We start from the raw sequence: 24,664 nt of genomic DNA on the forward strand, positions 1-24,664 counted from the left end.
ACATTTATTAATTCTTAATCCTCATCATGATTTCTATTACATTTTCTAGTTTTGAATGAAGAAGTTAAGCCCAGATTTGTTAAATTATCTGTCAAAGTTTATACACCTATTTATAGAATGAAAGTTGGAACTTAAACCCAGAAAACGTGGCTGTTGGGACCATGTTCTCAAATGTCAGTGTTATACAAGCTTTGATTCTTAGCCCAAGGAAACATGTGGTTTAATGGTAAATTCAGGTAAGTAGAGAAGTCAATTATGCGAGATAAATAAACAATCTAATCACCATTCAGGGTACTTGTAGGGCAATATGCCTAATACAGCCTAAAAGATAGAAGGCAATCAGAAATATTATTTACTTTTCTCTCCACATTCTTCAGAGCACTCCACAGGATAATTAACTGAGAAAAAAAAGGAACTATCAGTAACTACTTGGACACTGAAGTATGGATTTTGGGTGTTGAAGATTTTTGATGTGCATATTTTAGATCTTCAACGCTATGTGCAGAGATTTATACACACTATATAATATCTCTGCCAGATTGAAATTTCTCATCCAACCCCATTTGTTGAGAATCTGAAACACTGAGAATGTTTTCTTTGACAATATCCCAACAGCTCTTAAATTACCTATCCTCAAGGAAAGTGAAATAGAAGGGACACATTGGAGGCATGAAGGAGAAATATCACTTTGAGAGACAGAATCCCCGGGGACATTGGGCTGCTCTCCTAAAATGAATGCATCAGCCCCTTGCGATGCTCCTTTTGCTCACATCATGTATTGTTTACTCTGCTCTTTTATTCCTTGTCCCTGGAAGGAAATTTGGTATTGTGCTTACCTTTTAAATGATTTCAAAACTTCTATTCACTAGTACTCTTAACTGTTCCACCTACTACTGCCTGATGTGTCATCTGTAAGTACCACTCTATGCTGCCACTTTTTTTCTCACAGGCTCTCTAAGACTTCAGAATACATACAGAAAATAAAACTACTTAGCCTGGCATTCAAAGCCCAGAAAATCTGAAGCCTTCCTATATTTTCCAAACGTTCCAACATAACAGAATATAAATTTACCACAGAAGCTAGACTTGCCTACTCATTTGTTTCCATCTTTCTTTACATTGTTTGACCAATCAAATTAACAAAGCTTAAAGCCTTTTTTTTTTTTTTTTTTTTGAGACGGAGTCTCGCTCTATCACCCAGGCTGGAGTGCAGTGGCGCAATCTCAGCTCACTGCAACCTTTGCCTCCCAGCTTCAAGCAATTCTCCTGCCTCAATCTCCCGAGTAGCTGGAACTACAGGTGCATGCCACCATGCCTGGCTAATTTTTTTAATTTTTTACTTTTAGTACGGTCGGAGTTTCACCGTGTTAACCAGGATGGTCTCCATCTCCTGACCTCATGATCTGCCCTCCTTGGCCTCCCAAAGTACTGGGATTACAGGCATGAGCCACCATACCCGGCCTGTTTCCATCTTTTCTTTACATTGTTTGACCAATCATATTACCAAAGCTTAAAGGCTATTTTTGTTGTTGTTGGTAATACTATCTTTCTACATAGACATCAAATCTCAACCATTCCTTAAATATCGCAAATTAAGATTCCCAGAGCTACAGTCTGAATTACAGATTCCTCTACATAACTGCCTTGTTCATGTTTCCACTTCCGTGATACTTGCTATTTGCTCTAAGCTTTGTTACTTTAACTCTCTTTACTTTGGTTTCCTCTTTTTTCAAATGGAGAGACTAGTCATATCTCACATATGAAGTTGTTTTGAAGATTAAGACAGCCAGTGTCTGTAAAATGCAGAGAATGTTTGACATATAGTACTATGTAAGCGTTGCCACTATTGCTATTTTCATGTTTAATGTTGCAGTTATACTATGTCCAACTGCAGTATGTGACCATCACCAACAAAACATACAAGCATCGTTTGTAATCCAATCTTCTCTTGAAATAATACTCTCCGCGGTAAATCGCTGTGCCCTAAATTTAGGTATTGTTTTGATTTTTTAATTTTTTCTCTTGCATTTATTTTATCACCAATTTCTATCTATGATAACTTAGAAAACCATATCACATTCATTTACTTCTTCCATTCTCCACTTCTACCACCATATGAAAGTAATCGTCACCTGGCCAGGTGCAGTGGCTCACGCCTGCAATCCCAGCACTTTGGGAGGCCGAGCTGGGTGGATCACAAGATCAAGAGTTTGAGACCAGCCTGGCCAACATGGTGAAACCTCATCTCTACTAAAAATACAAAAAATTAGCTGGGCATGGTGGTGTGTGCCTGTAGTCCCAGCTACTCAAGAAGCTGAGGCAGAAGAATTGCTTGAACCCAGGAAGTGGAGGTTGCAGTGAGCTGAGATCCCTCCACTGCACTCCAGCCTGGGTGACAAAGCAAGACTCCATCTCAAAAAAAAAAAGTCATCCTCATCTGTCATATGGACCACTGCAATACCTCACTAGTAGTTTTATCTGCCTTCATTCTTTCCACTTTTGTTCATGAGACAGCCAGAGGGATCATTTAAAATATAAATTTAAATGTTAAAAAGTCCATGTGTGTTATCATTATTTTTAGAATAAAAACTCATGCATTTTACTATGACCTAGGTAATTGTCATAGGTCTTTTAAAAAATCTATCTCTGGCTTCATTTGATGTCATTTTTCCCTGAATCTCATAGAATTCTAGATTCATCAACCTCGTTCATCTCCCTGCATTATTCAAAGGTCTTTTTTACATATGTTACATATGTTGTTTAATTTTTTTGGAAAGTGAGTTTATATATCTTTTTGTACATCTGCCCAATTTGTAGTATTCAAACCTCATGAAAATACGATGTCCTCAGAGGTAATTTCTCTAATTATTCTATTTAAAGTGGACTCTCTCTGCTATACTTTAACTCATCATCTTACCTATTGTTTTCAGAGCACATAGTTCACCTGTAATGATCTTGTTGATTTACACTGTTCCTTTTACTATATGTCTTTTCCTTTAGAATATAAATTCCATTAGGACAAGGGTCTTACTTGTCTTGTTCATTGATACCTTCCAACATTTGCCTTCAATGAATATTTGTTAAGTGAATGAAGGATGTTACTTTTTCTTTTAAACATCCTTTGTGCTACTTCAATAAGTAAACTAATTTTTTATACTATGCAGTGCATTACAATTTTTCCCAATTTCAATCGATTGCTCACTTTTTCATTCCTCTTTCATAATTTAAGGCTGCTGATAATATGGACTCTTGTATTATTATAGTATCAATGACAAATACATGGTCTGATATACCATTGACACTCAGTAAATGATAAATCAGTAAATGATTAGCCTGTATTTGTGATAAGGAATATGTGTTCATCCAATCAACATCTATTAAGCACAATATATATCAAGTAAAGCCTAGGCCCTGGGGAAATGGGAATGTTTAAGGAAGGCGTGGCTTCCCCCTAGATCATGGTGCTTACAGTCTAGGCCCTGGTTTCTCAAATATTGACACTGTTGCCATTTTGGTTTGGATAATGCTGTATTGTGAGAAAGTGTCTTGTGCATGATAGGATGCTTATAAGCATCCCTGGCCTCTACCAACTAGATGCCAGTAATATTCCCTTCCCTGGCACACAATTTTAACAGCAAAACATAACCTCAAACACTGGCAAATCTCCCCTGGAGGGAAAAATCAACTCTGGCTGATTCACTGGTCTAGTGAAAGAGATAAATATTTATATATCTGTAGATATACATATAAGTACAAATTGTGATCAATGTTATGCAGAAAGGTAAAAGCTGAAATGTCAGAGTATAACTGGGAGACTGATTTGTATTGGTGGGTACGGGTTGTCAATAGAATGAAATGTTGCTGACAAAAAAAGTGAAATCTAGGCTTTAGTCGATAGGATAAGCCAGATTTCAGGTAAAGGTGGGAGGAAGAAGGTTTCAGGCAGAAGGAGTAACCTGTATGGAGGGCCTGAAGCATGACAAAGTTTGTTTTATGCTGAAAACTAGTGCAAAGTAGAGCAGAAGGGGGCTAGAAAGTTAAACAGGGGCAAGGCCATGCAGGGTACCATAGACTATTATGCCTTAGAATTTTATCTTAAAATTAATGGGAAAAAGAGTTTAACCAACAGGGATGTTAAGTGGAAATACAAAGTGGAATTCCATTTCTACAAACCAGTTGTGATGGCTGCATTCTGGAGAAGGAGGCTGTTAAAGCAATTAAACCGAGAGACCATGGTGATTTAATCTAGAGGCATGGTTCTAGACATGGAGAAAAGTGGATGGCTGATAAAGTCACTTTCTTGTACACATGGATAGTTGGGTGGATTTATATATTTCCCAGTGGAAAATATCCTCTAATGGGAAGATAATCTGTGTTGAGAATGCTATGGTGATGTTTTCTTGGGAAGCTTTGTAGTATATTTATTGGCTTTCCTACTTGGTCTCTTTCACATTCAGTTCAACTCCTGAGTCAGCCTAAGGGGTTCTCTCTGGTAAAAATCCCAGATGATTCCTACCTTTTCTCCATTCTGAAGAGGCCATTCCTTCATGCCTCCTCTTCCTCTTCTGCCAGGTGTAAACGTGTGTATGTGATCAATGGGCAGAGTGGGGATCAAGTTGAGCAGAATGAGTCCCGAAGTCCAGGGACCTGAAGGGGGAATGAACACAGGAAGGAAAAATTGAGGGCTCTTTCCTTTAGCTGTTCACCTGCTTTGAGTGGTGAGTTAATTAGCAATAGGAGTGCAAGTTGACAGCCCTGGAAAGGAGCAGTCATGCAGTGGGAGGTGAGGTAAAGCAGTCTTGCTGGGAAAGTTGTTTCTGATTTATAAATACGCCTGATTATTATGATGGTGCCCATTTGTGATTTCATAGTGAAGGATCTGTCAGTTGTCCTCATCTAAACCCCTTGTTTTCACAGATTTCTAACACAATGAAAGGAACTCACCAGAGCCCCAGACTCAGCCTACAAATCAAGCTTTATTTTTAAATATTAAAAAGAAAAAAATCTGTTAGATTGACTTTTACAAGGAAATAAAGCCAGGTTACTGAATGAATTCATCTGAAGGTTATTTATAGTTTTGTTGCTTGTTTGTTTTTAACCACAGACAACATGTCTTAATTGGAATGGACAATAAAGATAAACTGCTTCAGCCCTCTTGTAAAATGGTGCGTAGTGTGATGCTCATAGCTTAGATTTGAAGAAATACTTTCATTCATTTTCATATCCATCCAGCAATCATTTGTCAAACAGTTATTCAGCACTGAACCATGGACCAGAAAAGGGACAGACAGAAGAATAAGGCAACGTTGTCCTCTTGAAGTAGTTTGAAGTTTGGAGGGACACACATTTAATCATTAAATCTTCAGTAAGAAAAAACAAAACATGTCTTGGCCGGGAGCGGTGGCTCACGCCTGTAATCCCAGCACTTTGGGAGGCCAAGGCGGGCAGATCACAAGGTCAGGAGTTCGAGAACAACCTGGCCAACATAGTGAAACCCCATCTCTACTAAAAATACAAAAAATTAGTGGGTCTTGGTGGCGGGCGCCTGTAATCCCAGCTACTCAAGAGGCTGAGGCAGGAGAACAGCTTGAACCCGGGAGGCAGAGCTTGCAGTGAGCCGAGATTGCGCCACTGCACACCAGGTGGGTGACAGAGCGAGACTCCGTCTTAAAAAAAAAAAAGAAAAAATAGAAAGAAAAGAAAGAAAAAGAAAAAAATGTAACATGTCTTGTAACACAAATTAAATTCTACAAAAGTTTCAGTAAATTTTATTTGGCTGTTTTAGCTTGTTAAATGTGAATGTTTTTTTCTGTACCAAATCAAACTTTAAATAAAACAAAAATAAAACCTAAGCAAAAGGGAATTGTGTGTAAAATATTGTTGAGGGTACCAGAGAGAAAAGCAACTGACATCAATAGGGTTTCCATGAAGAAAGAGAGGAAAATGCAAGACAGATGTGAAGGAAGAAAAGAAAAAGAAAGGCAAGAGGGAAAGAAAGGTGAAAGTAATCCATATATTCTTTCTTTCCTTCCTTCCTTTCTTTCTTTCTCTTTCTTTCTTTCTCTTTCTTTGTTTCTTTCTCTCTTTCTTTCTTTCTTCTTTCCTCCCTTCCTTCCTTCCTTCCTTTCTCTCTCTCTCTTTCTTTCTTTCTTTTGTGGTAAGAACACTGAAGGTCTACATTTAAGATCTAAGAGTAAACCAATTTTGCTTCCATATTACTGCACCCAGCATAACAATAGTGAGTTGAGATTCAAACTTTTATCCCGATATGGAAACTTAACTGTTTCCTTATTGCCCTAGAGTAGAAATCATGGAGAAATAGAAATGGGCAGAAAACTGACTTAGAACAGAGTTCAGAACCCCATCACTCCCCCCAAGAAACAGAGATCAGACTGTTTTTGGTTTTGTTTCTTATTTCTTCTTAAGAGTAATTCCGCCAGTCCCTGAAAGAAGGGGAAAAACACTTCAGCTATTATTAATTATCTTAACTTGGTCTACGTCCAGGATCTGTTTGACTACTTGCCAAAGGTAATATTGAGAAATAAATAGAAAAAATATACACAACATTTTTGAATTTATAAAATCTCTTGGCCAAGAGGCTTGGTGAAGACAGGGAGGGATATTTAGGAAGTCTGAATATCAGGCAAATGTTCAGAACTGACACAACAGATTCCAAGTGGAATGACTGTCCAGGAAGAAGTGAGCATGGAGTTTGGGCAAAGATTTCCTAGAAGCCCAAGATTTAAGATCAGTAGCCGTATTGACACAATGACGTTGTTAGCTGGTGGCTCCTTCCTCATGTGATTTAGGGTGCTTACAACTCAAAATCCTGATTCTTGTACCAGTTAGATGTTTAGACTAATCATAGGAGCATCTCCTTCCATTTATATCAAGTATGCTTACTATCCAACAGCCAAGAAGATAACTGATGCCCAATCCATGAGCTTTAATCTACCACCTTTGGTGTACCTGGTAAAAATATCTCACTATAATGCTTCCAAATACGACAGTAGATTAAAAGGAAGCCCAGGACGTAAAGTGAGGAGGAGCTCCTACACTTGTACCTAGGAACATGAGGCTAAACTGAGCATGCCAGAATACCTGAGACTGTGGGGAAGGTTAGAATTTTTGCAACTTTTAATATTAATCAAGTTCTCACTACTTACCAGACACTGTTCATCATTACAAGCGTTATCTTATCTAGTGCTCTTAAATCCCTTTGTTATCCCATTCATATACTTAAGAAAACCGAGACACACAGAGATCAAGTTTTATAAAGGTCATATACCCATTTAGGAATAGATAATTCAAATTAACTATTCTACTACAATATCAATATTTTTCCCATTTTCTTTGCAGTAATTTAACTTTCTGTATCATTCTATCTTCTTTTTAAAGTGAGAAAATTAAGTATTCTTAGCCTTTCTTTGAACAGCTTCCCTTTTCTTAGACTAATGTTTTCCAACAGTATATTCCTTAGAACATTTATGCAAAGGAATATTAATAACCATTCTGTTGGATGTTGGAATAGGTAACAAGGTATCTATAATCCCAGAATCTTAAAACATGGTGGGTTAGAGAAGGCAAGGAATCATATTTTTGTAACTGCAGAACTCCTCACCACATTTAAGTTTAGTGTTTGTTTGTTTGTTTTTGAGACAGAGTCTCACTCCGTCACCCAGGCTGGAGTGCAGTGGCGTGATCAGCCTCCCGGGTTCAAACCATTCTCTCTCCTCAGCCTCTGGAGTAGCTGAGACTACAGGTGCGAGCCACCATACCCGGCTAATTTTTGTACGTTTAGTAGAGAACAGGTTTCACCATGTTGGCCAGGCTGGTCTTGAACTCCTAGCCTCAAGTGATCCACCTGCCTCTGTCTCCCAAACTGTTGGGATTACAGGTATGAGCCACTGCGCCCGGCCACAACCTTAAAGTTTCTAATGTGAGTTAAACATGTTAGAAGTGGCAGATGCTAAGAATTTAAAACAGCATTAACAAACATATTTGACCACAGAATCCTCATTTTTTATTGTTTTCTTGTGTATTTATGATATTTGTTTGCTGTGGAATACATTTGGGGGTAGACTTGTGGAAAGGATGAAGTTCACATTTATAATTAACAAAGTTTATAAATTATACACTCTTCCCTCAAACTTCAGCCCCTGCCATCTTATCTTTTCTTATCATTTACTGCAAACACAAATACACACATCTGTTCAGCCCTCCTTCTTTTATTCCACTCTCTCCAACACAGATGCACACAGGCTGTCTGAGCTCCTCGAAGGCATTGGTCTGTTTATCATGCCCACATGTTTCCATAGAACACCCTCTTCCTAGACTCTGCCTTTTCAATCTCCTATTACCATCTCTGTGACAAGTATGTATTCAACTTGCTGTGACTCTGCTCAAATGTTATCTCCTCTTGAACCCACTTTTGAGAAATATTGACATAATCTCATGCTTTCTCTTTTCCCAGTATGCATTTTTTTATATTTTGGTAACATGCCAGTGAAAACCAGACTCTGCTAGGAATTAGTGGCTTGGCTTGGTACCTGAACTCTTAGTAAGATCTTGACCAAGATCTCACATATATTTTGGAGGGTAATTTCTACGTATAAAGGCACCAGAGTATTAGAAGTGCCACAGATGAACAGGAAGTCTAATTAGATACTTGTTTTCTCACTGCCATTAAACAAAGGACACTTTTTCAAACAACCCCATAACCTGTCTAATATGGTCATAACTGACCTATTCCCCAAATCTAATTCTATCCATATAATCTTGCCTCCAGTCTAATGTTATCCCAGACATTATATTACTAAACCAATCCCATCCTTATAACCCTTTGGCCCATTAATATACTTCTAATCATCCATTTATAAAACATAACCCACCCAAACAGCCCTATAACCTTTCTAATGGATTCAGAACCAGCCAATTACCAAACTTGATCTAATCTGCATAGTTCCCATCACCTTTTAATGAGCTCTAACTGGCCCTGCAAGTTTCACCATTAACAAAAAACTATTTTATTCAATTTGTGGCCTTTTATTTGATTTTTTTAAAACATCAAATACTGTACCATTTATTAGAAGTCCATTCTTTCCAACTTATTCAATTCTCTTATTTCTTGCTTGAGAAAATTGTAGCATTTCCCAATATTTTAGTTCATTATCTTTCCCAAAAGAATTTGAGATGGATTTTACAAAATGTATATGCTTTCAGGTTCCACAACCAAATTTGCATTCCCCATTGGGTTTCATAGAGGCTTTCTATGTGTGACCAAGGCAAGGCTCTGATTAATTTACTTCAGTGAATGCTTATAAGAAACCTACATTAAGGTTGCACACAGACCTATGGACCTTTCCATACAAAGCTAAATGGATCTGAGCTCAGAGCACTGCACGAGAAATATTCCTTCCATTGCTATTATAACAAACCAGATAGAACTAGGAAGAAGGAGGAGGAGGAAGAAAAAGGAGGAGGAGGAGGAGGAAGAAAAGAAAAACCTGCATATATAGAAGGCAGATGGCATGTTAGCATATCTTTATTAAAAAATTTATTTTTTTACAATTTTAGTTAACACTATGGACTTTCATTTATGGATGTGAGGGTTGGGATGTGGTACTTTTATTCATGTGTTTATTTGACAAACATTTACTGAGTATTTGTTGTTTTAGTCAGCTCATGCTGCAATAATAAAGTACCATAAACTGAATGGCTTAAACCACAGACATTTATTTCTCTCAATTCTAGAGGCTTGGAAATATAAAATCAATATGCCAGCTGAATCAATGCCTCGTGAGGTCCTTCTTCCTGGCTTGCAGATGGTTGCCTTCATATTGTGACTTTACATGACAAAAAGAGAGAGAACTCTGGCTTCTTCTTCTTATAAGGGTACAAATAACATGTTGGCACCAACCTCATGATTTTATCAAAACGTAATTACCTCCCAGGCCCCACCTCCAAATCCTATCACATAGGTGGTTAAGGCTTTAACATATGAATTTTAAGGAGAGACAAACATTTAGTGCATAACACCCGCCTTATGGTGATAAGGCTATGTGAATCTGGGGCAGTGAATTCTATTCATCCTGTGGCACATCGTTATTGCTTGGCCATGTTTCCCATCACCTCCTGGACTTTTGTAGGGGTAAAAGTGCACAAATGTAAATATTTGATTACTTAATCATATACATATTGGTGTGTATTAAGCTACATATATAAAAGTTCAGCTATGCAGCAAATATGTACTGAGGACTGTGTCCCAACTAGCATACCCAGTGCCCTGTAAAGAATGTGTTATTATTCTCACTTGTTTTTAGTGGAAAGCAATGCTCAACGAGCTCAGGAAACTTGCTCGAGATTGCACAAATGGCTGAGCAGGACTTAAATCCTTGGCTCTCTTAATTAAAAGCCTAAATTCTTTCTCTCATTCCACAATACATGTCAAGCAGAGTCATTTCAGTGACATTAGACTATTCCAAATTCTTTACATTATAAGTGAAGAAACTAAGGCCAGAGAAAGGAAATGATTTTCTCCAGGCTTCATATGTACATCTGTACACAGAAAGATGGTTGATCTGGAGAAGAAGATGGTTTCCTTTGTAAGCACAGCATCCTGCCATTTCAGACAGGCTCTGTCCATCAGCACAGCAAGAAGAGAGAGTGAATATCCCATCCCTCAATCCCCGCAAATGGCCCTTCAGTAAGTGATTTGCTGAGGCCTAGGCCCCCTGGGGGAAGAATGCGTTGTACTTCATATGGACCCAGCCAAGCTATGTTTACAGTTATGAAGTGCCACATATCAAAATTAGCATTTGTGCAAATGATCACACAATTCCATCAGGCCTGCTGTGTCCCTTTAATAGGCCCATCTTTCAATTATGAAGTAAAGATCAGTCAATGTTCTTCTAAAATCTCATTCTGTTTGTTATTTTGACAGTAAAGAAGGAGGTTTTCTTTTCTTTTTTTTTTTTCTTCCACTTGAAGTCAGGCCCATCAACATGAGATGGTTATCAAATCTATAGCAGAGAAAATGGATATTTTGAGTTTGTACTTATACCTTAGAAGTGGAACACCTTTGAAATTCTCATGAATAGGAATACAAACATCCATATTTAAGACTCTATCTCCTCGAGTACATCTGATTAGTCTAATTCTACCTTCCATTGCTCAGGGAATCATAAAATGTTAAGTATTTCAGTTCGAGGAGAACTTAGAAATCAGGCTTTCCTTCATTTCTGCTTCCTCTATCTGTTCTCCCACATCTTTAACAAGTTATCCCACAGACTAGCTTGAGCAGATCTTACTATAGGGAACTCACTATCTTACAAAGCAGTATTTCTCTTAGGCAACTATCCCTTTTTGAATCAAAATTGGTATCCTTAATCTTCAATCAATTGGTTTACCATCTGCGCCTAGAGAAATAAATACAATCACTTTTTCATCAAAAAGAGCTGCAACTATTTGAAAATGTAACTATTATCTGATTTCTAACCCACATTAGGCAATCTTAATGGTATTTTGGTAGTTTTTTTTCCTGTTTATTAAATGACCTGTGCATTCAACACATGGCTCAGTACTCTTATGGCATAGCTCACTAATATTTCTATATCTAAAATCAAACAAATTACCAAAGCACCCTGTGCATATGAATTAGCTCATGCATATGAAGAGTCGAGAAGAGCTGATCGATTGTCTACTGCCATCATTCTGTAAGAGATACCATCAGGCAATGCACCAGTTGAGTGGAAAAATGTGTAATTGATATTACCAGAGAAAGTAATTTTTAACTTTTACTTTTTTTCTCTACTCTTTTTTAAAAATTTGAAGTAATTTTAAACTTATAAAAAAATCTTAACAATAGTATAAAGCATCTTTATTTTCCTTGAAGCATTTGAGAATGAATTGTGGATATGATGTCCCATCACTCTTAAACACTTTAGTGTGTAAAGCCTATGAACATTAACATTTTCCAACATAACCACAACACCATCTCCAAAATTAGGAAATTAACTTGGATGCGTTACTAATACCCAATTCTGCAATTCCCCTCAAGGGTCTTCACTTTCCCAAAAATGTTCTTTATAGAAAGACGGCCCAATTCAAAATTATGTGTTGAAGTTAATTTTCGTATCCTTTCAGTATTGTTCAATCAGGAATGGTTCCTTGGCCTTTGCTTGTCTTTAATGACTCTGACACTTTTGACTATCATAGACCAATTATTTGGTAGAATGTCACTCAATTTGAATCTGTTTGATATTTACTTGTGTTCAGATTTAAATTATGGATCCTTGGCAAAAATATAAAGCAAGAGGTCTTGTGTTCTCATTGTATCCTATCGGGTGGTACACAATTTCAGTTGTCTCACTGCTGACTTTGATTGCCTAATTTAGGTTATTTCTGTCAGGTTTCTGTACTGTAAAGTTACTTTTGTAATAAATTAATATTATATGGGAGACATTTTGAGACTGGGCAAACATTCTATTCCTTATCAAATTTCCACTCACTAATTTCAGCATCCATTGATATTAGCTGGATAAATGAATTATTACAATGGTTGCCAAATGTTGATTTCCTGTGGCCAAACTTCGTTCTCCATTTATTAGTTGGTATTTACTTATCCCTATGTATTTACTAACATATCAGAATGTACTCTCAGGTACCTATTTTACTCAATGGTTATAATGCATTACCATAATTATTTAATTTGACATCAGGCTTATTTCACTGGGAGGTCCTTGAGGCTGGTTACTACACTTTTTTATACCACACCACTATTCTTTGCACTTGTGTATTTTCTGGTATACTGAGATGTATCAGGCTTATTTGATACTTTTGCTTCCACAACATTGAAATCAGCAATCTTTTTAGGGATCATTAGTTTTCTTTCTTTTGTGCAAATGTTCACACATTTCTTTCTTTTCTTTTCTTTCTTTCTTTTTTCTTTTTTCTTTTTCTTTCTGTCCTTTTTTATTCTTTCTTTCTTTCTCCTTTCTTTCTTTCTTCTTTCTTTCTTCTTTTTTCTTTCTTTCTTTTTTTCTCTTTCTCTCTCTTTATCTCCTTCCTTCCTTCTTTTGCTTTTCTTTTCCTTTTCTCCTCTCCTCTCTTTTCTTTTCTTTTTCCCTTCCCTTCCCTTTCCTTTGACAGTGTTTTGCTCTGTGACCCAGGCTGAAGTGCAGTAGTGTGATCTCGACTCACTGCAACCTTGACTTTCTGGGCTCAAGTGATCCTCCCACCTCAGCCTCTTGAATAGCTGCGACCACAAACACACACCACCACAAATGGCTATTTATTTTATTTTATATTTTGTAGACACAGGGTTTCACTGTGTTGTCCAGGCTGGTCTCAACCTCCTGGGCTCAAGTGATCCACCCGCCTCAGCCTCCCAAAGTTCTGGGATTAAAGGCACGAGCCACTGTCCCTGGCCCTGTAGGGGAAAATGTTATTTAAAGACAAAGTTGTACATCTTAGATGTGTTCATTGCTATAAGGTTTCTCTGTTTCTAAGACCTCTCAATGAAGATATATAGAATATGTGTGTATATACATACAGAAATTACATACACATGCATTCTGGCACCAGCCATCTCCCCTAAACATTCTTCTCACCCGTTCAGGATCCAACACACCCCTCAGGCATTGACCTTCTTCCTTGGAGAATGTAAACCTTGATCCGCCTACCTAATGGCTTTTTTACTAGATAATTTAGGAGGGAATAGATGCAGAAAAAAAAAAAAAGAAAAGGAGGGAGAAAATGAAGAAAGTTAACACTGAAGGGAAGGAAGAAAGGAAGAAAACTGGAAGGAAAGCATGCTCTCTATTCCAGTTAAATGTTATTAAAAATTTTTTCATGAAACTAAGGCACCTTAAAGCATTTCTTATACAAGTGGTACTGAATCATTCAATATTCACATGCTGAATGTGGGAATTTTAAAGTAGCAATTAATACAGTTATATCAATCTTTTGGCTGCCATTACATTGGCTTCATACTATTAGGCCTAATATTGGAGGAGTAAATTAGATGCCTCCATGATCTCAGCTCTTCCTGAAACCTCCTGTCAGAGAAATATTCAGGTTACCAATCCTCTTCTAAAATATATCATCACAAGCTGCCCATATGTCTATATTTTTCTTTTCTTTTCCCTTCTCCTCCTTTCCCTTCCCTTCCCTTTCCTCTCCTTTTCTTTTGCCTTCCTTCCTTCCTTCCTTTCTTCCTTCCCTCCTCCCTCCCTCCCTTCCTCTCTTCCTCTCTGCCCCCACCTCTCTTTCTCTCTCTCCTCTTTCTTCCTCTTTCCCTTGCTTGACATCCTGGGCTCAAGTGATCTTCCCATCTCAGCCTGCCTAGTAGCTGGGGCTATAGGCACATGCTACCATGCCCAGCTAGTTTTTTAAACAATTTGTTTTTCTTTTGCGGGGGAAATATGGGGCCTTATTATGTTACCCAGGCTGGTCTCGCACTCCTGGGCTCAAGAGATCCTCTAGCCTCAGCCTCCTAAAGTGCTGGGATTACACTCATGAGCCACTGTGCTCGGCCCTGTTTTTCTTATAGATGAAGAATATGATACAATTATAGCAATTTCAACTTGACCATGAATCTTTTGCTTTTTAACAATAGGGCTAGATATTATATTATCAGTTTGATATATGTAATAGAATGTTAAAATGCAAATTTTGACTGAGGTATATTCCCAAATAAGGTTCTAAACCAAGAAGCACACATTTCAAAATAGTGGATTAGAATCTATCTGACAGTACTTCAACCCTGATCTCTCATTAAGACTATAAAGTACTCATTAATTGAAGATTAAAGAAATAATTTTGGAGACAGCTCTGTATATGCTGTCTCACGCCCCTGTCAGGAAACAAGTAAAGGAATCTGCCCTGTTTATCTCATATCAATACATGTGACTTTAGGAAAACCATTTGAAGAGCTTATTAAATGTTTTTTGTAATCTAACCCCTGAGTCATATCTCAGAAATATAAAAGTGAAGACCCTGGATAAAGTGACCTATGTTCTCAGAATAAAGAGCTGTGGTTTGAGAAATAACCATCCCCACCAAGTTTATTAGAACAAAAGATATTTGGCCTTCCCTACAAACCAACTCTGGGCCATGAGATAAAGAACACATATTTGGAATTGTCTAGCAGTGTCTAAGAGGGTTACATGGAGAAGCATGAGGAACACAGTATAGGTGAAGGCTGTGGGCTGAGTCAGAGGGGGTAATCTGGAATAGAAATGCATCATGAAAACTTTAACTGAGAGACACTCAGAGTTGGGGATGTTAGAATCAGAAAAACCTAAGAGAGACATGGACAGCATTAAACAGCTTTCACGCATAAAGAGCACTGAAGCTAAATCCCCAGCCAGTGCAATGAGAACTTTTATGCTTGCTTCCTGACATAGCCTCCTGAATGCTTGCTCCAATAATGGAATGTTTAGAAGCCAAAACAAAGAGAAAGGAGTGCAGCTATCCATACGCTCTGTTTCCCCTACAGGCTACTAGACTGAAGAGGGCCTATATGAGAGGAGGAGAGAAGCTTTCACTTTATATCTAGTTCCAAGTTGTGAGATTGCATTGGACAGAACATAGTAATTATTAAATTAGAGTTTTATAACTTAGTTACCTTAGAATATTTTATATGATGGCCAGGGTAGAAAAGGTACCTGTTTAAGGGCAGAGAAGCAGCTAATCTCTTAGAATAGTTTCGAAGTTGCTTTGTTATTACGTGTCAAAAGATATGCATGTTTAATGTAAGACTATCTATATATTGTATCATTTAATCTAAACAGAAACATCTTAATTTAATAAAATTAAATTGTATTAATTTAGTAATAAATTTCATAAATTATAGTACATTTAGGTAAATATACAAATACATTAATAATTTACTAATTTATTATTTTATTTATTAATGAGGCAAGTAACTCTCAGAAAGGCAAATAATTTTTATTGTGTTGCAAAGTATTTTAGTGGCAGAATAAGAATTTGAATTTAGGTTTAACTGACACTTAAGCCCAGTTCTGGGCTTAAGTAACTGATACTTCAAATTCAAATTCTTGGGCCCAAACCCAAGCCCAAATTATGTTTAACTGATACTTACGCCCAACTACTCTGAACTACTCCTTATGAATTGGTGTCATCTGAACACAGATAAATATGACTTGATCATTTCATCAAATTTTTGAATTAATACTTGAGACAGACATTACTGAAACCCAAACCTTTAGGAATTGAGAAAATCCTCTCTTTCTGTGGACATAAAATAAATAAACAAAAACCTTTTAGGAACTCCGTTTAATAATAAAGTGTTCAATTGCTTAGGAAATCTATGCCCTTTCCAAAAATCCTGTACATTTACTGGACTAACTATATATAAGGATACTAACTATATTATACTAACTATACTATACTACCTAAATATAACTATACTAACATTCAGTTCAGTTACAATTGTTCTTGAAATATTGAGGTCCTTTTTAAAAAATTCTTCATTGGAATCCATATGCTTCCCCTCCTGTCACCCCTCCTGTCAGTTAGTAAAATTCAATTATATAAAAAACCACAACCATAAAATATAAATGAGAATTCATCCTGCACTCAAACTAGATTGGAGTTTTTAGTATCTTGTACTCTATTTTAGTATCTATCCTGTACTTTATTTTCTCTCTCCACAGCATGTCCTTCCTCGCTCCTTTCTCTTTTCTTCATTTTTTTCCCCCAAATCTTTTCCTATGCTATGGAAATCAAAGAATTCTTGGGGTCAGAGAAAGCTATATAATTCTACCTTGGGGAATGATGCAATAATTATCACCCAATCATATCATGCTTGTAAAGTAACCTAAGTGCCTAGCCTAAAACTTGTCCCTACAATCACAACAAAAGTCTTTACAGATATTAAATGTTGTAATATATGAAAATAACTGGTATAAAGTGGGTGTTCCAAAATTGCAGCCCCCACGAATACATATTCATATGTCTTACTGTCTTATCCATCTTTCAATGTCAAGTTTGAATCTTATGTTCTCTATGAGGCCTAGTCTGGTAAGTCCTGTCTTGATGAAGTGGTCTCTCTCCTGTTGTTCCCTTTCACACTTGTATCAGCCTTTGTTTGTTGTCTTTCAAAATAAACTTTATTCTGCATTGTGTTATTTTAAAAATTCACAAGACCTTATAGAACCATTTTTTTTCAAGTTCCTCAACAATTTAGGATCTCAGGCCAAAGGAATTAAGAAACTTTCCCTTAGTCACACTAAGTTAAAGGCAAACATTTGTTCTAGTTCATTAGTGCTTAATTATCTTATTGAAAGCTCCACAAGGACTAAAATTATGCTGTATCCTTTTGTTATCTTTGCTCCCTGAATCTAACAGTAGTGGTAGAATCACCAAATAGGCACTCAGTGCACTCTTGATACATTAAATTATACTGATTTTACATCCAGGAGGGATTTTTGAATGTGGCCAAGCACAAGATTCACCTGAGGGCTTGATAAAATACATAGAATCTTGTCTCTGCTCCCAGATTCTGACTGTAGCTCTGCAGTGGGCCCCAGGAATCTGTATTTTTAACAGATTCCCCAAGTGAGTTGATCTTAATGGTTCAAGAAGCAGTGCTTAGGAATCACTGACTAGGACACATACCCTGTTCTGGAGTGTTTCCAGAGGAAAAAGTCCACAGTTTTGCCTAGTAACATGTTTGGTGTCGAATAGACCTTATAGCTAAAGAAAAAAAATTCTTTATAATGCTGTAACTAAATTCTCATGACTGCAATTTATTCCCTACTACCCCGGGTGGAAATGGGTAACAGCTGGTCTTTTAATAACCCTTGAAGATTATTATTAAGTTACTCATCCACCTTCTCTTCTCTTAGCTAAATAGTTCCAATCTTTCTCAGGTATCCAACAGGCCCTATTTCCCAAGCCCTCTTTTCTCTCAGGGTTGTCTAAGTTTTGAATTAAGACTAATAACCTATGACTGTGCTGTATTAGATAAGATGTAACGAAAAGCGTTTTAAAAATTTGGAGAAGTACCATGCAAGTAGTAGGATTTGGCTTGAGAGTAATATTCTTATATGTCTTGTCTGCACACATCTCTATAGTTTTCTAAAAAAATATTTCTAAGCAGATACAGAGGCAGTACAGTGCCAGGGACTTCATATAGCCAGGGCAGGGCACCAGGGCTTCCACTAACTGGATGTGTATCTTGGAACAAGTTATTTTCCATTTTATATTGTTTATTTCCTTACAAGGAAGACAATCTATGCTCTACCTAAACTCTAGCAGTTATCGTGAAGCTCCAATCAGGGCAGCAGAAGGAACTTCGAAACATAGAGTCCAGGCTGTATCTAGACTTTAGGGTTAGACACAAAGGAGGCTGGTTTAATGGAAAGTAATAGAGAATTGATCCGTTCATGTTCACATGAATGTTAGAAAGTTAGTAGCATGGGGATAAACATTGCAGGATTACTCAACAACGTCAACTGTCTGAGATACAACTAGGACAAGTCAGCAGGCAAATTCATGGCTAGTTGAGCCAAACTTCAAATGGGAGTGTTCCTCCTCCAACAAACTAACCAGTGATTTTCTTGAAAGGCAGACACTTTTCTGAGCTCTGATAATTGCATCTGCCCACCCTGGACCTAATTTCTCAGCAGGATCTTCCTCATGATGTACCAGCTGTGGTATCACTCCTGCTGTGGTATCTCTATTGCAATTCAGCCAAAGCCATTCTATTGTAAACTGTGATGGTTATACATGGGTTCATAGCTGAGCAATACCCATTGTCAAAGAAGAAATTGGATGTAGAGTGCCAGCTGTAGGAGAAAGACTGATTCAGCATCATCATCACCTACCACCCAGGTCCATCATTGTTCAATAATAGCTATCTTTTACCAAGCATTATTAAATAGCTCATTGACCTTGGTGGTGATGATACCAGTCTCTATTGTAAATAATGCAGCATATTATCTCATGTAATCATCATATAGTACTGTGAGTTAGTAATTATCCCATCTTACTAATTAAGAAATTGAGGTAGAAAGAGATGAAATCATTTGACTGAGATGCCATAGTCACCTGATCCTCAAAATCAGACTACGGGACATCTGAACCAGTGCTCTTGAATATCAGTCTTCATCAGTTTGTCCTGCTATATAGCAAAGTACCATAGACTGGGTGGCTTATAAATAATAGAAATTTATTTCTCTCAATTCTAGAGGCTGGAAGGCTGAGATCATAGTGCCAACATGGTCAGGTTCTGGTGAGGGCCCTCTTCTGGGTTACACACTGCCATCTTCTCATTGTATCCTTGCATGGAGAAAACAGGATGTGGTCAGTCCATTGCAAGCATGCTACACAAATTTAAGATTGGACATGGAACTAGGGCCTGATAAAAATAAATGATGACATTTCATCCTGCTCAAGGAAACCTTCTGGTAACTTTATTACTAGAGATTGAAGTCCTAATTTATTGGCCAAGCATCTAAGACTTCAATATCTAGATCCAAATTTTTCTCACAGTCATATTCCCTGACAGTACCCATCATCACACCCCATATTCAAAGACAAACAAAAAAGTCTCCTGCTTGCTGCTCTGCTTCAAGCTCCCCAACCTCACAACCTTTGTTTTTGCTGCTCTCCCTGAACTAATAGTCTTTACAAAATTATCATGGCCAAATACTAACCTCTCCTCAACAAACAATTTCAGCATCCCTGCTTCATTTCCTTATTTCTAATCTAAACAAGCAGATGTTATTTTTGAACTCCTATCTTTTTTATTCCTAGAATTTTCTGTTTTATGATGTTATGCGATAATATCTTATCACTCTTAAAAATCAGTAATTTTGAGGGCATGTACTGGGGGCTAAAGACAATGTCACATGCTTTCCTAACCTTCACGTCAATCCTATGGTGCTGGCATTATCGTTTTCATTTTATGAGAAGGAATTAAGATTTGCATAATGAACACAAGGTCATACCACCTGGGTTTACATCCAGATATTTCTCAATGTGAAACCTGTGTTCAATCCATAACCACACTATACTATCTCCTTATTGTTAGTAAAGTTATAAAAAACAAAAACTGCATCTTGCTTATATTTGATTCCCTACACATTGCATGTGACAGGCACCATGCTTTTTTTATTCCTTTGCAAATTGATTTAAATTCCACCTTAGAGCATAAGCTTTCATGAAGCTGTACACTCACTCCAAACACAAAACAACCTGAGACCTTCTTCGCCTTTGTTCATCATTGAAGAGTGTTTGCCTGTTCTTTTAGTTACATTAAACTCTTTTATTCATTTTCACTTTATACTGGCTCCCCATGTTCTTGCTGCTGAACTGACAATCCTTCATTTTAGCTGTTTGACAGCTTATACGCCCTGCCTGCCAGCATCAATATTTATTAATGGACACTTTATCTTACAAAAGCTGTTTTCAATCAAGAAAGATAATGAAGAAATTACGTGACCCTAGACATGTAGCTACCAGTCACCACGGCCTGTGTCATTTGGCTTCTTTGCCATCTGTGCCCAAGCAACAGGGCAGGGCAAGGAAAGGATAGAGGAGCAGAGATAGCAGAGGAGAACTCCAAGGAGAGAGAAGATTGGTGATTCAGAAGCAGGAAGGGAACAAGTTTTTGTAAGTCTGTTTCTATGGCCCAGACATTTTACATGCATGCTCCTATTTAATTCTCAAAACAATGCTAAGAGATTATGCCTAGTCCTTTTAATTTTTTCTTAAATGAAGAAAAACTGAGGATCAGAGACAAATGATTGGCTCAAAGGAGCAGAAACAGAAGTGAGAGAAACCGTTTATTATGCTAAGTTAAGTCCCAGAAATTTGGAACTGTCCAGAAAAGATTTGAATCCAGGCATTATCCATAGAATTAGGTAACCTTGAACAAGTTGTGTGTGTGTGCATGTGTGTGTGTGTGTGTGTGTGTGTGTGTGTGTGTGCATGTACATTTAGCAAATTCCTTTTTTTCCCCCAAGGCTTATAGTTTTGTATTTTTTAATTTTTCTACTTTTATCTTAGGTTCAGGGGGTAATGTGCAGGCTTATTACATGGGTAAATTGCATGATGCTGACACTTCGTGTATATGAATAATCTCATCACCACACCTGCCTCCTACCCCCCTACTTTGTTTATTGCTCCATGTTTATGTCCACGTGTATTTAACGTTTAGTTCCAATTCATAAGTGAGAGCATGCAGTATTTCATTTTCTGATCCTGCGTTAGTTCGTTAGTTCATTTAGGATAATGGCCTCCAGCTGCATCCATGTTGCTGTAAAGGACATGATTTCATTATTTTTTATGGGTATGTAGTATTCCACAGTGTATATATATCATTTTTTGTAATCCAGTTCACTGTTAATGGGAATCTTAGATGATTCCATGCTTTTGCTGTAATGAACATATGAGTGCATGTGTCTTTTTGGTAGAATGATTTGTTTTCCTTTTAATATATACCCAATAGTGGGATCACTGGGTCAAATGGTAGCTCTGTTTTAATTCTCTTAGAAATCCCCACACTGCTTTTCATAGTGGTGGAACTAATTTACATTCCAACCAGCAGTGTGTGTTTCCTTTTCTCTGCAACCTCACCAGTATTTGTTGAATTTTGACTTTCATAACAGCCATTCTGATGGGTGAGAGATGGTATCGTATTGTGGTTTTGATTTGCATTTCTCTAATGATTAGTGACTATGAACAGTTTCTCATGTATTTTTTGTCCACACGTATGTCTTCTTTTGAGAAGTGTCTGTTCATGTCTTTTGCCCATTTATTAATGGGGTTATTTGTTTTTGCTTGCTGATTTGTTTTAGTTCCTTATTCTGACTATTAGACCTTTGTCAGATGCAGAGTTTGCAAACATTTTCTCCCCTCTGTAGGTTGCCTCTTTACTCTGTTGATAGTTTCTTTTGCTGTGCAGAAGCTCTTTAGTTTAGTTTGGTACCACCTGACAATTTTTGTTTTTGTTGCAATTGCTATTGAGGACTTAGTCATAAATTCTTTGTCAAGGCTGATGTCCAGAATGGTATTTTCTAGGTTGTTTTCTAGAGTTTGTATTGTTTTAGGCTTTACATTTAAATATTTAATCTATCTTGAGTTAATTTTTGTATATAGTGAAAAGAAGGGGTCTAGTTTCAGTCTTCTGTATATGGCTAGCCAGTTATTCCAGTAGCGTTTATTGAATAGGGAGTCATTTCCTCATTGTTTGTTATTGTTGACCTTGTCAAAGATCGGGTGGTTGTAGATGTGTGACTTTATTTCTGAGTTCTCTATCCTGTTCCATTTGTTGACGTGTTTGTTTTTGTACCAGTACTATGCTGTTTCAGTTACTGTAGCCTTGTAGTATAGTTTGAAGTCAAGTAGTGTGATACCCTCTGTTTTGTTCTTTTTGCTTAGGATTTCTTTGGTGAATCAGGGTTTTTCGGTTCTGCATGAATTTTAGAATAGTATTTCTAATTATCTGTGAAATATCACTGGTAGTTTGATAGGAATAGCATTGAATCTATAAATAGCTTTGGGCAGTATGTCCATTTTAGCAATATTGACTCTTCCCATAAGTGAGCATGAAATGGTTTTTCTTTTGTTTGTCTCATATCTGATTTCTTTCAGCAGTTTTTTCTAATTCTTGTTGTAGAAATCTTTTACCTCTATTGTTCACTGTATTCTGAGGAATTTTATTCTCTTTTGTGGCCATTATAAATGGGATTGTGTTCTTGACTGAGCTTGGATAATACTAGTGTATAGAAATGCTACTGATTTTTGTACATAAATTTTGTATCATGAAACTGCTGAAGTCATTTATTAGTTCTAGAAGCCTTCTGGTGGAGTCTATGGGGTTTTCTTGGTATAGAATCATACTGTCTACAAAGAGATATTTTGACTTCCTCTCTTCCTGTTTGGATGCCTTGTATTCTTTCTCTTGCCTTATTGCTCTGGCTAGCACTTCCAGTACTATGTTGAATAAGAGTGGTAAGAGTGAATATCTTTCTCTCATTCTGATTCTCAAGGGGAATGCTTCCAGCTTTTGTCCATTTGGTGTGATGTTGGCCACTGGTTTGTCATAGATGACTTTTATTATTTGAGATATGTTTATTCAATTCCTAATTTGTTGATGGCTTTCAAGATGAAGCAGTATTGAATTTCATTGAAGGATTTTTCTGTATCTATTGTGATGATCACATGATTTTGGTTGTTAATTCTATTTACGAAGTGAATCACATAACCAATCCTGCATCCCAGGAATAAAAACTACTTGATTGTGGTGAATTAGCTTTTTTGATGTGTTGCTGGATTTGATTTGCTAGTATTTTGTTGAAAATTTTTGCTACTATGTTCACCAGAGATATCAGCATAAAGTTTTCTTTTTTTGCTGTTTCTTTGTCAGGATTTGGTATCAGAATAATGATGGCTACATAGAGTGAGTTAGGGAGGATTCCCATCGTCCTGATTTTTTGGAATAATTTCAGTAGGATTTGTACTGGGCCTTCCTTATATTTCTGGTTGAATTCAGCTGTGAAGCCATCTGGTCCAGGATTTTGTTTGTTTGGTAGGCTTTTTGTTACTGATTCAGTTTTGGAATTTGTTATTTGTCTGTGCAGGATTTTAATTTCTTCCTGGCTTCATCTTGGGAGGTTGAGTGTTTCCAGGAATTCTTCCATTTCTTCTATGTTTTCTAGTTTTTGTGCATAGAGTGTTTGTAATAGTGTCTGAGAATTTTTGTTGTTGTTGCATTTTTGTGTGGTTGGTGGTAATGTCCCCTTTATCATTTCTGACTGTGTGTATTTGTATCTTTTCTCTTAATATTTTTATTAATCTAGCTAGTCTATCAATCTTGTTTAGTCTTTCAAATAACCTACTTTTGATTTCACTAATGTTTTGTATAGATTTTCACATTTCAATTTTGTTCAGTTAAGCTCTGATTTTGTTTATTTCTTTTCTTCTGCTAGCTTTGGGATTGGTTTGCTCCTGTTTTTCTAGCTCCTGTATGTGGCACAGTAAGTTGTTAATTTGAGATTTGTCTAACTTCTTGATGTTGGGGTTTAGTGCTATGAATTTTCCTCTTAATATTGCTTTACCTATGTTCCAAAGATTCAGGTATGTTGTGACTCTGTTTTCATTACTTTCAAAGAATTTTTTAATTTTTGCTTTAATTTCATTCTTTATCCAAGAGTAATTCAGAAGCAAGTTGTTTAATTTCCATAAATTATTGTACGGTATTAATAGATCTTTTTGGTATTGATTTATATTTTTGTTGCTCTGTGATGTGAGAGTGTGGTTGGTATGATTTTGATATTTTTGAATTCATTGAGACTTGCTTTATAGCTGAGCTGTGGTCAGTCTTAGAGTCTTATACGTGTCATGTGCAGATGAGAATATATATTCTGTTGTTGTCAAGTGGAGTATTCTGTAGCTGTCTATTAGATATAATTGGTCAAGTGTTTAGTTTAAGTCCAGAATATCCTTGTTAGTTTTCTGCCTTGATTATCTGTCTAATGCTGTCAGTGGGATGTTGAAGTCCCCCAAGATTGTGTGATTGTCTATATTTCTTCATAGATGTCTAAGAATTTGTTTTATGAATCTTGGTGCATTAATGTTGGTTGCATATATATTTAGTATAGTTCAGTCTTCTTGTTGGGTTGAGCCCTTT

General features: G+C 36.9%; 1 long non-coding RNA gene across 3 annotated transcripts in view; it reads right to left on the minus strand.

The window, feature by feature from the left end:
* LOC109028274 (uncharacterized) overlaps positions 1 to 24,664 on the minus strand; it is a 44,656-nt gene that overhangs the window by 13,536 nt on the left and 6,456 nt on the right. For all 3 annotated transcript variants that reach the window (XR_010130137.1, XR_008668257.2, XR_010130136.1), the window contains exon 4: positions 4,517 to 4,647. This is a non-coding gene — a long non-coding RNA (uncharacterized lncRNA). The remainder of the gene's footprint in view (positions 1 to 4,516; positions 4,648 to 24,664) is intronic.

This window comes from Gorilla gorilla, chromosome 13 (assembly GCF_029281585.2).
Source record: "Gorilla gorilla gorilla isolate KB3781 chromosome 13, NHGRI_mGorGor1-v2.1_pri, whole genome shotgun sequence".
Lineage (NCBI taxonomy): Eukaryota > Metazoa > Chordata > Mammalia > Primates > Hominidae > Gorilla > Gorilla gorilla.